The sequence below is a fragment of the Clupea harengus genome, chromosome 2 (genome assembly GCF_900700415.2).
Source record: "Clupea harengus chromosome 2, Ch_v2.0.2, whole genome shotgun sequence".
Taxonomy (NCBI): Eukaryota; Metazoa; Chordata; class Actinopteri; order Clupeiformes; family Clupeidae; genus Clupea; species Clupea harengus.
Genome location: NC_045153.1, coordinates 25,873,260 through 25,888,736, shown reverse-complemented (window position 1 = coordinate 25,888,736; position 15,477 = coordinate 25,873,260). Strand labels below are relative to the sequence as shown.

The following is a 15,477-nucleotide window of genomic DNA, read 5'->3' as shown; positions in this document are numbered from 1 at the left end:
CACAAAGAGAACAAGGGCAAGGGAAACAATCACATAACAGGAAGAAACCTTGAGTAGGACCTTGGCTCATATCGAAGGAAGTGGAAGTATCAGAACATGGAAGATTCATTTATCAGGATAAACATGCTGGCATACATGTGTCAAATGTACACGATACACATCAAATCATATTACTTACATCTCCAATATATGATTTACAAAAGTTCCGTCTTTGGAAAATGTTTTAAACAATGGTCAATGTATGTATCTATGCCCTTTATTCATTCCCTTTGGTGATGGATACTTTGTTTGGTGGCTGGTGATGGCCTATTTTTGTTTCTGATAAGTAAAAATGTTTCCTCTGTACAGGCTACCTACTTCTTATGCTCCTCTGTTCTTGCATTATTTGTTTTTGCTAGAATTATTTCTATTTTCTTCTTATTTCTAATATTATTGTTGATTCTGTGCCCTGTACTTTATGTGTCAAAATACAAATCAGGGTTGCTTTTCGAGTGAAGATTTTGTCTTCAATGGATTGAAATTCCATTAAGTTTAGCCTAAATCAGTTCCTATTGACGTCGTATGAGTGCATTCGGTATTCGGCATTTTTTGGTGCGCTTGACTACTAAAAGTCACTAGATGTCAGTATAGTAATTTGATAAGAATTTAACTGTAATGGTTAGGGGACTGCTGATCCCTAGTGGCTGTAGCCAGGCAGTGCAGAACACTGCTAAACCTGTCAGTCTGCAGTTGTTAATAAGTAATAATGATCAGTATTAAATAGGCTGTGTTTATCAATAGACTAAATCTAAGACATTCAATTATTCACCTTTCATTTCAAATCATTCGCTTTAATCATAATAGAACCAGTTCCATTCTTCTGCTTGAAACAACACTGTTGCACCACTCGCAACGTAAATAGATTCTCCCTAAGCAACATTATCTAATGTCCAAGGAGATGTTGAAGATATGTAGTTAGCCAAATGGTGATTTAAGTAGGCTATCCTGTCAAAATATTAAAAGCTATATTATTGCCTTAGCCTGATGAATTGTCGTCTGTTGTAGGTTTATGACAAGGTATCTGAAGTTTTTCAAGTAACATCCTTAATTTAGCTCGATTATGCAATTTAACGCACTGACTTTTCTTATTCACTGTCCCGACATTTTCTCCACCTTATCAATGGGAAACGACCTGCTTGATTTCTCAACTATACCTAAATATGCAGTAATTAAACTGACGGCAAAATCATTCCTGTCAATAAATAGAACACAGCCTGATTCTGGTGGCAAATAGCCTGCTGAACACATTCATAACACTTCAAAAGTTTAGTTACAAGGCTACCACTATGGAGTGTACAGTGGCTCGTGGGCCATGGCCATGAAACGCCAAGCACTTAGCCTGATGGTAGGCTATTCATTCGTAGACACAATGTAATCCAATGCCAGTGAAGGTGTCTCAAATTCGAAATGTAAGGCTTTCCTCACAAAACGGTGTCACTCATTATTTTGTATTAGCATGGTAACCTTAACAGAATCAGCATACATACCCTCTGCGTAGCTATATAACATAACGTCACATTAAGCTTGTTGAACATCTTAAATTGTCACTGTATAACACTATTCAGGGGCCGTGTCCGCGTTTAAGATTACCTTAGTTCGTAAAAGGCAACTCTTGATTCCTTCATCCATGGCTGATGATTGGCCCGGCGCAGTCACGTTGTTGGTGGAGCTGTCAGCCCCATTCTGCACCATTGTTTCCCTAGGCAGCCGGAAGAGCTGTCCTGCCTTGTATGCAATTGTGTAGATGCGACAATTGCCGGGTAGGCAAAAATCCATTTGAGCACCGACAACACGGGCTACGGGTCTCTACATTGTAAGTCTTAGATTGTGTGTGTGCTCTTCGCCGAAAACGTTTCAGCCACACATGTAATTTATCAGAGAAGGCGACATTTGCGATTGAGATTGAATGCGCTGCTCTCAAGAAACATGATTGTCTAACAGTATGAATGGTAAGTTGTGATTCAAGCTCTATATTTACTACAGACAGTGATGATGTTCAGGTTAATGTATCAGAGTTTTGCAGATGCTTTCAATTCGGTTGCACATGTGTTTCTTGTCAGTAGGAATACGTATGTGATGCTTTGAAATGTTCTGCATCCTTTGTGTTATGTGGGTAGCTTTACAGTTACTCAGAGCCTTGTGATTGCATCTGAGTTGCGATGTGTTGGGTGTATCAACCCGAACAATTGTTGACTGAAAGAAAAATCAGTTTTTGTTGTCCATAAGATAATGTATACATATATTAAGATAGCATTTCATTCATATATTTGTGTGTATTTAAATGACTGTTAATGTAAATGCATGAAACAATGCTCATGTCTAAACAATATTTCTGGTGTTTCATGAATATGGTTTTATCTGTATGTGATGACTCTTTTGCTGTCTCACTCACTGTCTCTCTCTCTCTCATTCTCTCTCACACACACACACATGCACACACACCCACAGACACACACACACATACACATTTTCACTTATAGACACTCTCCACACTCATTGACACACACTTACAAACACACACACGCACGTGCACATGTAATTGCTCACATTCACATAACGCACACTCTGTCACACAAATGTAAGTGCATAGCTGTAAGCTCTCTCTCTCTCTCGCTGAACTATGGGTCGCTGCTTTTAAAAGGCAGGGCTCCAAGAGGGGCTGGCTGCCATCAGAGCCCTCCTGGAGAACAGGCAGCTGTGTCAGGCAGAGTGCAAGACCCTCCACTGCCTCCCATGGGAGGCCAGCCCCCAGTAATGAGGAAGTGCTCCAGAGACATGGCAGTGGCTGTTATTTTCCCTGGCCATGGCTCTAATGGCTGCATTCTTCTATTAGATCATTACATTAGCCTGAATGATCCAACCAAGCTCACCGATTAAATATAGATATTAGCGTGGACCGGGACTGCATGTTGCTAATAGTTTTTTTTTTGTGTGTCCCTGAGCAAATCCTGCTGGAGGATTTAAATGGGTGTGATTAATTTGCTTAATGTGGTGACTATCTTTATGATATCAAAATGACATTTTTATGTCTCTCTATGTTTTTCACAGAAAATTACAAGATAACTACATTTTGTCTGTAAGGTAAGAGACAATTTAATGTTATTTCTCCTCCAACCATGCTATTATAGTTTTGCAGTCAATGCATGATTGTAAGTTGGTTATTACTCACAATTAATGTGTTGCCACCTGTCTTAGTAATGGGCCCACATGCTGAATGTCTGGCAGTGAGATTGTGTTAAAAGCATGCACAGATGCTGCAGCATTACACGAAAAGCTCCTCTGATTAGAGATTGGGAACGATGTCCCATTGATGTTTGAGCACACAGCCCTCTCTCTCTCTCTCTTTCTGAAAAACCTATGCGTCTCTGTTTGGCCAGCTTGCTGTGGAATATCTCCGGCTGATAATGAGTAACGATGCTGCGTGCCAATTTACAGCTGCTAATAAAATAGGTCTTGGGTGGATTCGGGAGGATTTGGTCAGATTACACGAGGCCCAACAAAATACCCCTGGGGCAATTCCACCAAAGTTATCAAATGCTAATTTGAATGGGTACATAGGAGCTGAGTTTCCCAACAGTTGATTATGTTTGATACTGCCTGTGACCTCGTCTATTGAGCCTTGTCATTTGTAGTCTAGTTAGTGGTTGTCTCGATCATGTTCCTTTGTTGGTGAAGACAGGGACGACAGCAGTAAGATCTGTGTGTAGATTAGCAGCTGGAGTCTACATAAATGCAGAAGGCTTTGTGGGTTCAAACCAAGTCACGTTAAGGGGAGCTTTTCTATCCTACTGATTGCTCATTCTTTATTTATAGGTGTGTGATGGCTACTGTACAGCAAGGTGGCCACGTTCTGATGTGTGAATCGATGGGCAGGCCTGGCTCCTGGTGAATTTAATGATTCGATCTTAAATTGCTTCAAGCTAAAAAAAATATTGCATACATTTTAAAGGGGATGTTTGGAGTCAGTGGGGGGGGGGGGGGGGGTTGTGTTAATTGGTTGTCAGTGGTGTGGCTGGCAGGATCTGGCGGGAGCGTGTCGTGCCTGTGAAGCGGCAGTTCGGGGTTTGAGTGTGGCAGCCCGTCTCGTTATCTGGCTCTGCCTCCTTTGTTGCGGCTCAACCAATCCCTTTTAACAACAGCAAGAGGAGGCAGCTGTGTGCGGTGCGCTAGCCCGGCATACCCACACAATGGCAGAGAGATGCACACACACACACACTCACACACACACACACACACACACACACACACACACACACACACACACACACAAACACACACAGACGCATATGTGCACATAGGCTTACATATGGGTACATATGGGTACATCTTATCTGCCAGTCCATGGAGATCATGTAATTGGTGTTTTTCCATACAGCTCTCTGAGCTCTCATGACTCTAAATGTCTGTACATATGTAAGTATGTATGTATGCTCTGTATATAACTACAGTGCATATATATTAATTATAAATCCTAATACTCTGAAATTAATGAATATGAATATGTCCAACACGGTAACATTGCATATTGAAAGAAAGCTCCAGGCAGTAATTATAACATAAATACATTGCATTTATTTAATGGTCTGGGGTTATGCATTGCTGAGTCAGGAAATACAATGACACACACACACACACACACACACACACACACACACACACACACACACACACACACACACACACACACACACACACGTGCACATCGGCTTACACATGGGTACATACTTGCATCTCTTATCTGCAAGGCCATGGAATTCTGTAATTGGTATTTTCCACACAGCTCTCTGTGCTTTTCATATATAAATACGTGTGTGAGTGTGTGTGTATGGGGAGGGGGGGGGGGTCAAATGTACATGTGAGTGAAAGCTGTAATTAATTCCATGAATGTGCGTGACAATGCATCACAGCCTCTCGGCCCCCTCGTAGAAATGTGTATTTAATTATGGCATGTGACACACCTAAAGGACATCGCAACATTTACCCAAATGTGTTTACTGTCTGTGTGGAAGGACCATCAAGCTGGGGTCATTTGAATAACCGAATCTTCCTTTGCTCTGTGCGTTTTTTTTTTTGGCTGAGGCGCGCCACAGATGGTGGGGGCCGTGCGAGCGGCGCCGCTGAATCTGGGCCATTAAAGATGCCCGGGAAAAAAGGTGGCACGGCTTTTAAAGATAACAGCGCAGCGGAGCGCTCCGTCACTCTGCACGGCGCCCGCGCGGGTGGGCAGTCCTAACATAGGAGGTTCACGCGCAGAAGCCAAATCAATTTGCCTCCCCCTTTTGTGGGGGAATGGACGGAATCCATGCATGATTATAAACCTTACTTGGAGCTCTATTCACAGCCACTTGTAAAACACAGAGGGAAAAGGTCAAGCGGTGAAACAGCTTCAGGGGGGTGAGAGAGAGGGGGATAGACTGAGGGACAGACAGAGAGAGAGAGAGAGAGAGAGAGAAAGAGAAGAGAAAATGCGAGTGCACAGCAGCTGTCCGTCCTGGACGCTCCGATCAGTTTGATCAATGAGAGTGCTCGGCTCAGTAAGGCTTATCCTACAGGAGAGAAGGAAAAAGGGCAAAAAAAGAAAAGCAAGTATGCCTGATCTGTTTTTGATTTAAGGAACAAAAACCACCGACCAGAGTAAGGGGGGCTGGGGCTATTTTAACTGAAAAAAAAAGCTCAGGGGGGAAACCATCTTGAATGTTTTATTTTCTATTTAGGGCTCCCACTCCTATAGGCTTTGTGTAGTGGAATGCAAGTCCTCCTTCCCAAAGCAGCATGAATTCGGCTCAGTATGTCATGTATTCACGGATATCTTCACATAAATAAGCTTAGTGTTCTTACTGCAGTGTGTCCAATTTGAGTTTCTCTGGACCAGCAGGGAATTGGAGGAGGGGAGTGGATGCTTTTTTTATGTCTGTCACTCAGTCACTCAGACCTGGTTGCTTTCCCCCTGATCAGGCTGGACTACATTTGCACGGCCGTGTGTCTGGCAGAGTCTCCCAGCACACAATACCATGACGAGGACAAGGAGTGTCCAGGCTGCTTATTAGATTCCCAAGAACAGCACATGGTCTTAAACACACACAAAAAACCCTTCAACCTTGCCAGAGAAAATGACACGCACTTCCCCAGTATATTCAGTGCGCTGTTTTAAAGAACAACCAGGCTGTTGTTTACCTTTGAGCAATTGACCAGAGGGGAAAAGCATGATGGCTGAGTGATCCGTCACCGCGTTATGTCCAAGTGTTGATAATGTCAGTGATCACAGTAGTAACACCTCATGAAGGCAATTAGTGGTAACAGTGTTTGTCTTTCAGGGCTTTGAATGCAATGGCAGATGTTGCATTGACAGGGAAAGCTGTCATCTGCTCACCTCTCACTCTTGTCCTTCATCTCCGTAGAGGAAGGCTCCACGCTGAAATTCAAGAGAGCTGCCAGAGAGGTAGTCTCTGTGAGGAGTGGGACAATTTGTCATTTTAAACTAGGCCAGGAGAATAACACTGCCTAGTCACTAAAAATACATGCAGCAGTTTTATTATTATTATTATTATTATGAGGTGTCTAAGGGTTTCACATGAGGTATTCACTCACACAAACACTACAGGGATGAGTATATTTCAGGAACCCAATCATATATGTATAGTATATGTACTGTATGTATACAGGCATGGCCATAGTGAAAGATCTCGTAATTTCGTTTTAGATCCAAGGTTACGGTTTTGCAGATAGTCAGGAACTCGGGAAAGTGTTCAACAAGAAATGGTTTATTCCAGCGCAAATTGAACAATCAACTTCGCATACCGAGGTATACGAGAGGAATCTTTCAAAGTATTAGCCGAGCCTTACGTCTCTTATACAATACAATTAACATGTAAACAATAACCTTAGGTATGGGAGGGGAAATGGTGGGTCTGGGGGTAGGTATCAGAACTGAAGGGATGACTGCTAATTAATCTGGTTAGGACTCTCACCCTAATTTAATACATATGTCTGTCCCACACCTAGTTTGGCAATCAACTAGCTGGCTTCATACAAAGGACCAGGATGCAGGGCTGATGGCTCTCAGACAAATGGCAGGAACCAGACCTAATGGGATTAAGAGATAGCTTTGATGTCTCTGTAGATTGACCATTTGTGCATCCTAAATATCTATGACAAATATCGATTTCAATGAAATCTAACAATAGGATAAACACCACATTTTATTTGAGTGAAAAGCTTTAGTGAACAGGACATACTGTATGTCCATTATACACTGTAATATTGAACCTGCAGAATAGCATGAAACATATTTCCAGTAATCTGGATTTTAATGTGCTGAACATGCCATACCAATCTATTGTTTCACCAAGAAAAATAATAATCGCAACAGTTTGATAGCAAAGCACAACTGCACAGCAGAACTACAGACAGTTTGAAATGCAACGGAAGCTGTTTGTTGTGGCATGTCCTGCTGTGTTCTGATTAGAGTTGCAACACAGCTGCGCTTTTCTGAGACGTCTATTTTGATTCTTAAGACAACATGTTGTTTTCTATGGGATATACTGTATTCTCAGCAGAACCTACCCAACGTGCAGTGCCACCACCATCTACGCCTGCCATTACCATGGAAACGAGTTTTAATGTGGGGGAAAAAATCCTTCAGGAGACAGATGCCAGATCTGAGTATGTTTGGATGTGTCTATTTGATAGGAATATGGAATTACATCAATACATGGAGTGCTGTGCCAATTGTGAATCATATTTTGTTTTTAGAAATGAGTACATCATGAATCAGTCATGTGAGATTCACAAGTGGAGTCTCTGATGCAGAGCCCCCACCCAAATCCTGCTGCATTATGACCAATTATAGGCATTTCATTCATCGGTATTTTAGGTTTAGAGCATGCCTTCTAAGTACCTGGTTAGAGGTGTAATGTCTTTGGTGTGTTGGTCTAGAGGAAGACTCTTTGCACTCGGCCATAACATAATCATGTGTCTACTATAGTTAATTAATGGATTCTGTGCGCTGCAGAGCCAAGGTTAAAGTCTGTCAGTTTAGTGTGAAAGGTGCTTGGAATTCTTCTAGGTATGATGTGTCAGTAATCTGTCACAATGTCAAAGGCAGCGAATAGTCATTTAAAAGAAATGAATATTATGTATACATCATTTTTTTCAGTCATTTTGACACTGATGTTCTTTCGTTTATGTATCATCACCTGTAATTGTAGGTTCAATAGACCCACAGCAGACAGTGAATTAATGTGCCCCACTGTCCTCGCCTCCCCCTATTAGTCCCAGATTGGGAGCAAGCCTGGATCGTTTCCTATTGACCGTAGAAATCCGAATCCCCTTAAACTCTACTTGGAACGGAGTGCTTGTTTGCTTGAATGGAGAGGTTAGTCATCTTTGTGTGACAAGCTCTCCTCTCCCGGGGTGTCATTTCTGCCTCGGACTCAGACACACACTGCCTGGTATTTGCTTCGTGCCGCGCTAACAGAGGCACGATTCTCTCAGTTTTGTTTGAATAAATGACTTTGGTGGATCTCTGTGTGCAAATACTGTGTAATCACACTTTCTGTTTCATGCATTGTGTCTGGTGGAAATGGGTATGATGGTGCGGAAAGCTGTAGTCTCAAAGCATAGCAGGCAAGGGCCCTTATTTGGCAGGAGGACAGTGTGTGGCTGTTACTTGTCTTTAGTCTCACTGAGTTACAAATTGTGTCTGCCTGGAATGTCTGTCTTTATCCATTAGAGTAACCAATGGAGAGGCACCTGTGAGGTCCTAATGGTTTACGGCCGAGTTTACATCTGGTCTGTTTATATACCGCTCATATTGTATAGGTTACTTGATGTGTAGGCTTCGTTTCAGCCATGCTTCCTCACCTTGTTATATCTCTAGAAGATAATGGGATCTGTCTTGTCAGTCGAGAAGGAGACCTCTCTCACGTTGTCATTCACATTCTCAGATATCTTTATTCTGATATCTGATGTTACGCTTTGATGTGATAAGAATAAGGCAGATTCTTTTTTAAAACACACATCACGATTAAATCTTTAGGATCCAAACACACTGAACTCATACAGTCAATGCAAATATGCTGCGCTTAACAAACCCACCACACTATCAAAGTGAAATGTTTTACCTTATTAAAAATGCTGCAAGATCTCATTGGGGGAAATGAATGAGTAATCAGAGTAACAGAGAGGCACGCAGACACCCCCCCCCCCCCCCCCCTCCAAAGCACTCACCTCCACCCTCCCTCATCTCTCCCGCAGCCTGTATTAAAGATGAAAGCAGCGCAGTCTTTGTGAGGTGCTTCAGCAGCTCTGTTTCTGTCAGACTGTGGCGCTCCTTATAACTTTTTTTGGTGGCATGGGAAAATGCCGTCATAAATAAAATATAGTTTGGAATGAATTATTCAGGCAAGCATTGTGATTGACAAGGGGGGGGGGAGTACCTGATTATTCCTTGGCACTACGTGACTAGAATTCGGTTTCCGCTCGTGAAAAAAAACAAAACGATGAATGCGACTGCAGAACGGCAGAACGGCAGCGCACTGGCAGGGCCCGGAAAGTTGATTTTGGCTCCTATCTGCATTTCTGTAATATCACATTTCGAGTATTCCCCAGGACATCAGACTGGGTGCGGAATGTCATTTGAGTGGTTCTCTCCCTCCCTGCCTCTCTCTCTCTCTCTCTTGGCTCGGTATCCTCACATTTGCTTGCCATTGGACTGAGTTATAAGTTGTGTTATGTGAAGTGCACTGAAATATGTGTGCAACTTGATGCTCTGCATATTTAATAGTATCCTGGCTGCACTGGTGAAAAAGGGTCTTTTGAATGTTAATAAGAAGAACCTGGACACCATCAGTTCTGTGGACAGTAATAGCCAGAAGCATGACGTGGCTGATATTTTGGATGAATATGGTTAGCATAATTAAAACATTTAAAAAATAAAAAAATGTGTGAGTTGGAGAACTTAGTCAACCAAGTCTCTTAGTCACTCTGTCTGTACATGTTAATTATTCTATAATTAACAATAACCCTGGCTTCAAAATTAGGTGTTATTGTTTTAGATTATACCTCATTGTTTATACAGCTGTAGTTATATATGTGATAAGTTCAGTGCATGACATTCCTCCTGTAAGATTTTACATATTTATTGTCTTATACACTACAGCTATTTTAGTAGATAATTGGTGAGATCGCCTCCCCATCTTTGTTTTAGTTTCTTTTTACAGCGTATTTTACAATGCCCTGTTTTTAACGACCAGACATTGCATTTAATGCTCTTTAGTGTAAGCAGAGTACAGAGCCTAACCATAACATTCCTCTGATGAATACTGCCATGCCTTAGTTAGGCTAGACAGACCATTCATTTATCTGTATTTCCTTTCTGTGTCAGTCATCACTGCACTCATGTTCTGTGTTGTCTGAAAATAAAAAAAAACAGCATTCTCTCCATTGTTCTTTGGAGGGCGAGGAGATCAATGCTGTGCTGGGCTGTGTACTAGCTGCAGCAGTCTGCTCCGTGTGGAGAGTGCTGAACAGAATCCCCCCCCCCTCCTCTCTCCATCTCTCTCTCTCTGCTTCTCCCTCCCTCCCTCCCTCTCTCTCTCACACACTCTCACTTTCTCCCTCTCTCCTTTCATGTGTGTGGAGCTGTCTACAGCCTTAGGCAAACTGCAAGTTAACAAATGTACAGCGCCTGTGTGAAGCCTCATCTGCATAAATCACTAAGTGTACTACATTTGACTAAATGGGTTCCTTTGTCTTTAATTGCCTCGTGTTTCCTTTCCTTGTGTTTTTCTCCCCCAAAAAACCTCACGCCAGGGCAGATGCACAGGCATCATCCCCCCCCCCCCCCAAATTCGGTGTTGGAGTTGTAGTGAAACTGTGTTGGTATTGCGGTGTGAATATTGTGTTGTGGTGTTCTCGATCAATGTTAGTCCAGCACACTAATGCTGAGGCAGACAGATGGATTTCTCCAGTGAGTGTTAAGACACAGTGTTTTTCTGAGCCAAGACCTTCAGTCCTATTGAAAATTGCATGAGTTGCTAGACTCAGATATGCATCGACTTAGACAAGTGGTGATCATGGTTAATTAAAAAAAAAAATTGATGTAAGTGGAATGAACTGATGCACAATGCATCACAGGGTCAAAATAGAAAGACGGTGTGATCATTTTTGTCAATGGAAGACACCAGCTCAGGTTAATGAATCACCAGCCTTTAGCGGTGCCTGATTTAGCTTTGAAAGTAGAATCCTTTGCAAATTTGGTTACTGCACAGGTTTACGAAGGATTGACTCATTCATCAAAAAGAAAACAAATCCATAAGGCATTGACTAAACACTGTTTTTTTTTGTAGTATACCCCTTTGAATAATTCACTCAGAATTTGATTCTGAGATGTTGAAACAAGATGGAAATCAATGGCATTGCATATTCCTAGGCAATGATTTCCCCTCTTGATTCAATTTGTTGTGTATGTGACCCAGGGCAGGCTTCTGTTTGGGGGACGCGGCAATGCAAATGTGTTGCACGAGATGCGTCACATTACGCCACACACCCACAGCACTATTACAGAACACCTCGGCCCGTGGGCACAGTTTATATGTAACCCCCCCCCCCCCCCCCCTCTCAAAACCGTGGTGCCAATGTGAAATGCATTATCCCTTTGTTTAGGTTTCCCTGTGGCCGGGCACCGGGATCTTCGGACGGCATCATCTTGTGATATGTAATAATTCCAGGCTCCGGCACCTCCTCAGGGGATCCCGGCTGAGAGCCGGCCCTCTCAAGGTTGCTGTTTACGGCTCCCCCTGACACGGGTGATTTATGAGGTTAAACACAACCTCTGAGCTGGCCAGCTACCAGCACGGCTGGGATAAAAACACCCAGTGCTTTTTCTTTCTCTCTCTTTCCCTCGCTCTTTTCTCTCTTTCCTTCTCTCTCGCTTTCTCTCTCTCCCTTCCCCTACTTTCTTTGTATTTTCCCTCTTTTATAGTATCTGTTTGTCTCTTTCTGACTTTCCCCCTGTCTTTTTTTGTGGATGTTTGTTGGATGTCTTTAATAGCTGTGGTCACTGAGACAGCATGTCTGTTGGCACAGGACGATGGTAAACCACTTAAAAAAAATGTAGCAAGAGGAAAAAAAGCAAGGAGTCCAACCATCTGGGTTGCTTTGAATGTTTGCTCTGAGCTGCGCGACAGTAAAAACACTGACACTTTGTGATGAGATGGGCCATATTGAGCTTTGGCTAAAGCCATCTCTTTTGCTCTCTCTCTCTTTCTCTCTCTCTCTCTCTCTTTCTCTCTCTCTCTCTCTCTCTCTCTCTCCGCTCTGGCTCCAGACAGCCTGTGTCTGCCACCAGTGCTGTCGCTGCCCTTTCTGCCGCCTGCCAAAGCAGAACGTGACCTGTCCTGGCCCCTTCTCTACCCCGGCATTACGGGCGCTCTTTTGTCTCAGGGCCAAACAGAGTTCGCTAGCTGTGCTACACGAACGTTAACGTCTGAAGAGCACAAAGACAAGACAAGATAGCTGCATGCGCTATGTGGTTTTAATTTCCATGCCTTATCTCGGCATGCAGCATCAGCCCCCACTTATGTGTGCTCATCAGGTGGCGGGGTTTGTTTTTTTGGACTCTAAATCAAAAAACGAAGCTCCCTGCTCACCGCCATTATCGTGAAGGCGCCCATGTTGCCCTGCTTAATTTCATTGCTAGTTTAATTCATGATTGTAGTGATCCAATAATTTGTTTGTTTGCCCTGGAGCCCAAGTGAAGACTTATGAGGTTCTCTTGAACCCCCCCACCCCACTCCCCTCTCCCAATTCCGACTGCTCTTATGAGTATCTCTTCCCTCATTTCCTGGCCCCAGGGCCCATGGAGGTTAGTGCCATGCTAATTAAAGGCCAGAGGAGGCAGACACAGCACACACAGCAGACACAGCAGCAGCAGCAGCAGCAGCAGTAGCAACCATAGCATTCTCTCTAGCATGTTTGCTCTGTATGTAATACTTCGACTGTGCCGTAGCCCTCAAGAAGCGAGTAGAGTAGAGGTTGTAGCAAACCCAAACCTCAAAGCTGTGAAGACTGTATCACTAATGTGTAGTAAGTGGAAAGCCGGCTTATTATGGAGGCAGACCTCGGGCATTTAGCGGCATCTCGACAGGAAAATACCAGTATCTTTGAACCTCTCAAAATGAACCATACACCAACAATAACCCATGGCCGGGTACTACTCATTTAATTTTCTCTTTTGGGCTGAACATTACATATGGCATGCAAATAAGCATTCAGGGCAGTTTCTGCACTGGTGAAGTGATTCCTGGTAATAGGCTGGTGATTTATTAATACCTCCACACCTCCCACAGAAAGCTACAGGAGAAAAATTAAATATTTTTCCTCCCTCATCAAGACCTTTGAAGCTTCCCCTGGGGTGATGTCAATACAAGCTTTAGATTAGCTACACTACACACATACTGTGATGGGATTGAATATGCTATGCGCTATAATAGTAAGCCCCATACACATAATGGTTCTATTTGAACAATTTATAAGCCTGAGAAATTTTAAGCGTCCTACATTGTATACGTGATAGGTGATGTTAAATACACGGCTTTAGAAAGGGGATGGTACTCACTGAGTCAGCCAAGGTAGCGAGTGGTTCTTGGCCCTGTTCCCACTCCTGGCACTGGAGCAGCTGGCCCTTAAGGAGAGAGACACAACTGAGAGATATTCCCATCTCGGAGCACAGACTCATAACGTACTGGGGTATTTGCTGCATCGCGAGAGATGGGGTGATTAAAGATAAGGGTATTACACAGAAACCAAATACTTAATACAAAGCATGTTTGTCTTCAGAATGCCGTATACATCAATGCGATGATTGCAGAATGTTCTCATCAGGGTCGCCCCTTTGTAATAGCTTCGCTATGAAAATTGATGTCTGATGCTAATGTAAGCAATTAGGAAGAAGGATGAGAAGAGTGTGGTGATTTTACAAAACTGGGCACCTTCAGTCATTTTGGAGGTTTCCAGAACTTTGATGGGGAGGGGGCACAGCTGCTTTGCATATGACCTCAATAGAGAGTGAAGCATTGCTGTGTAAATTAGCTCTGATTAATCTCAAAGAATAGATGCCTCTCCTCCATCGCTGCTCAAACCTTGACTAGGGAGAGGGCACATGTGAGATTGAGAAAAATATAGGTCACCATCAATGTTGCATTGGTACCACAATCAGGCGAAAAAAAATGCAATTTTTCCAGATTATGTTTTGCATTTTATGTAATGGAGCCGCAAGTATGATACCCATAAGAGAGGGAGTGAGAGAGAGAGGGAGAGAGGGAGAAAGAGCGAGAGGGAGAGAGAATGCAAATTAGACATAGCAGTCGCACAATAGACGGATATTCTAGATGGTAAGGAAATGAGAGGAAATAATTACATTTCAGAGCAAAAGTAGTTTCTCTGATTATTTACTCATACACAATGATTCACTCTGACAGGCTCATCAGCTACCATAGCCGCTGCAATGTACTGGGCAGAAATCAAAGGCTCTCACATAGGAGATACATGGTTGCTTGGCCAAATAGGAAAGCCCAGAATTAATTTATCAGTGATCCAGTCCATCTAGTGGTATTTTATTTCATTTATCTAAATCCCTGCTTGAGTGCTCGGCCATCCGTAGATCAATGCGTGATTCTTACAGGCTCAGGCCATGCATTGGTTCACTTCCTCTTTCCCAAAAGAGAAAAAAAGAAAAGAATTCTCATGCAATAAGAAGGGGCACAGAGTCCTCTTTATTCCAGCAGAAACCCGAGACCTTTGCGTAAGAACTGACTTTTAAAAGAAGGCAGGAACGACAAAGGAGATTCCGTACTGTAGGTGTGTCTGAAACCTCTACTTGCCCGAGCAGAAAGGCCACCTCTTCTCTTTCCGTGTGAGCAGTGAAAAAGAGAGAGAGAGAGAGAGGGAGAGAGAGAGAGAGAGAGAGAGAGAGAGAGAGAGAGAGAGAGAGAGAGAGAGAGAAGTGTCCCTCCCCACCTGTTTCTGTCTGCCTAGCGTCTCCAGGTTAGTTCTGTAAGCACTGTGTCGATCTTGGATGCTTTCATCTCCTTCCTTAAACAATTTAGTGTCAAGCCTGATTTACAAAACTGATAAGCAGACGCAACCTCTCTTTGAAAAAAGAGGGAAGGTGTTGTTGGGGTAAGGTGGGGGGGGAATAACATCTACTGGGGCTATTAGTTTTTCTGCTTTTCCATCGAGAGAATTACGGAGCAGAGTGTGTATTAGCCGTACGCATCTCTCTCTCTTCTCTCTTTTCTCTCTCTCTCTCTCACTCTCTCTCTCTCTGTCTTATCACTCAGAGCTGATAACAGATGCGCGGCTCTAAAGAGATGTGAGGGGGTGGAGTACAAGGGTGTTAAACAGAGCGGAGCAGTTCTGCCTATTAATGTCTCCTAA

At 43.2% G+C, this 15,477-nt stretch overlaps 1 protein-coding gene across 4 annotated transcripts in view; it reads left to right on the top strand.

Annotated features, from left to right (window-relative positions):
- Nucleotides 1-1,692: 1,692 nt before the first annotated feature.
- The window catches only part of csrnp3 (cysteine-serine-rich nuclear protein 3), a 32,750-nt gene continuing 18,965 nt past the window's right edge, over nucleotides 1,693-15,477 (top strand). For 3 of the 4 annotated variants that reach the window (XM_031558465.2, XM_031558491.2, XM_031558472.2), the window contains exons 1-2: nucleotides 1,694-1,988; nucleotides 3,088-3,120. The gene's annotated coding sequence lies outside the window, so the exon portion shown is untranslated. Of the gene's footprint in view, nucleotides 1,989-3,087; nucleotides 3,121-3,852; nucleotides 4,201-15,477 lie in introns of all 4 variants that reach the window. The other variant, XM_042710651.1, reaches the window with a different exon arrangement.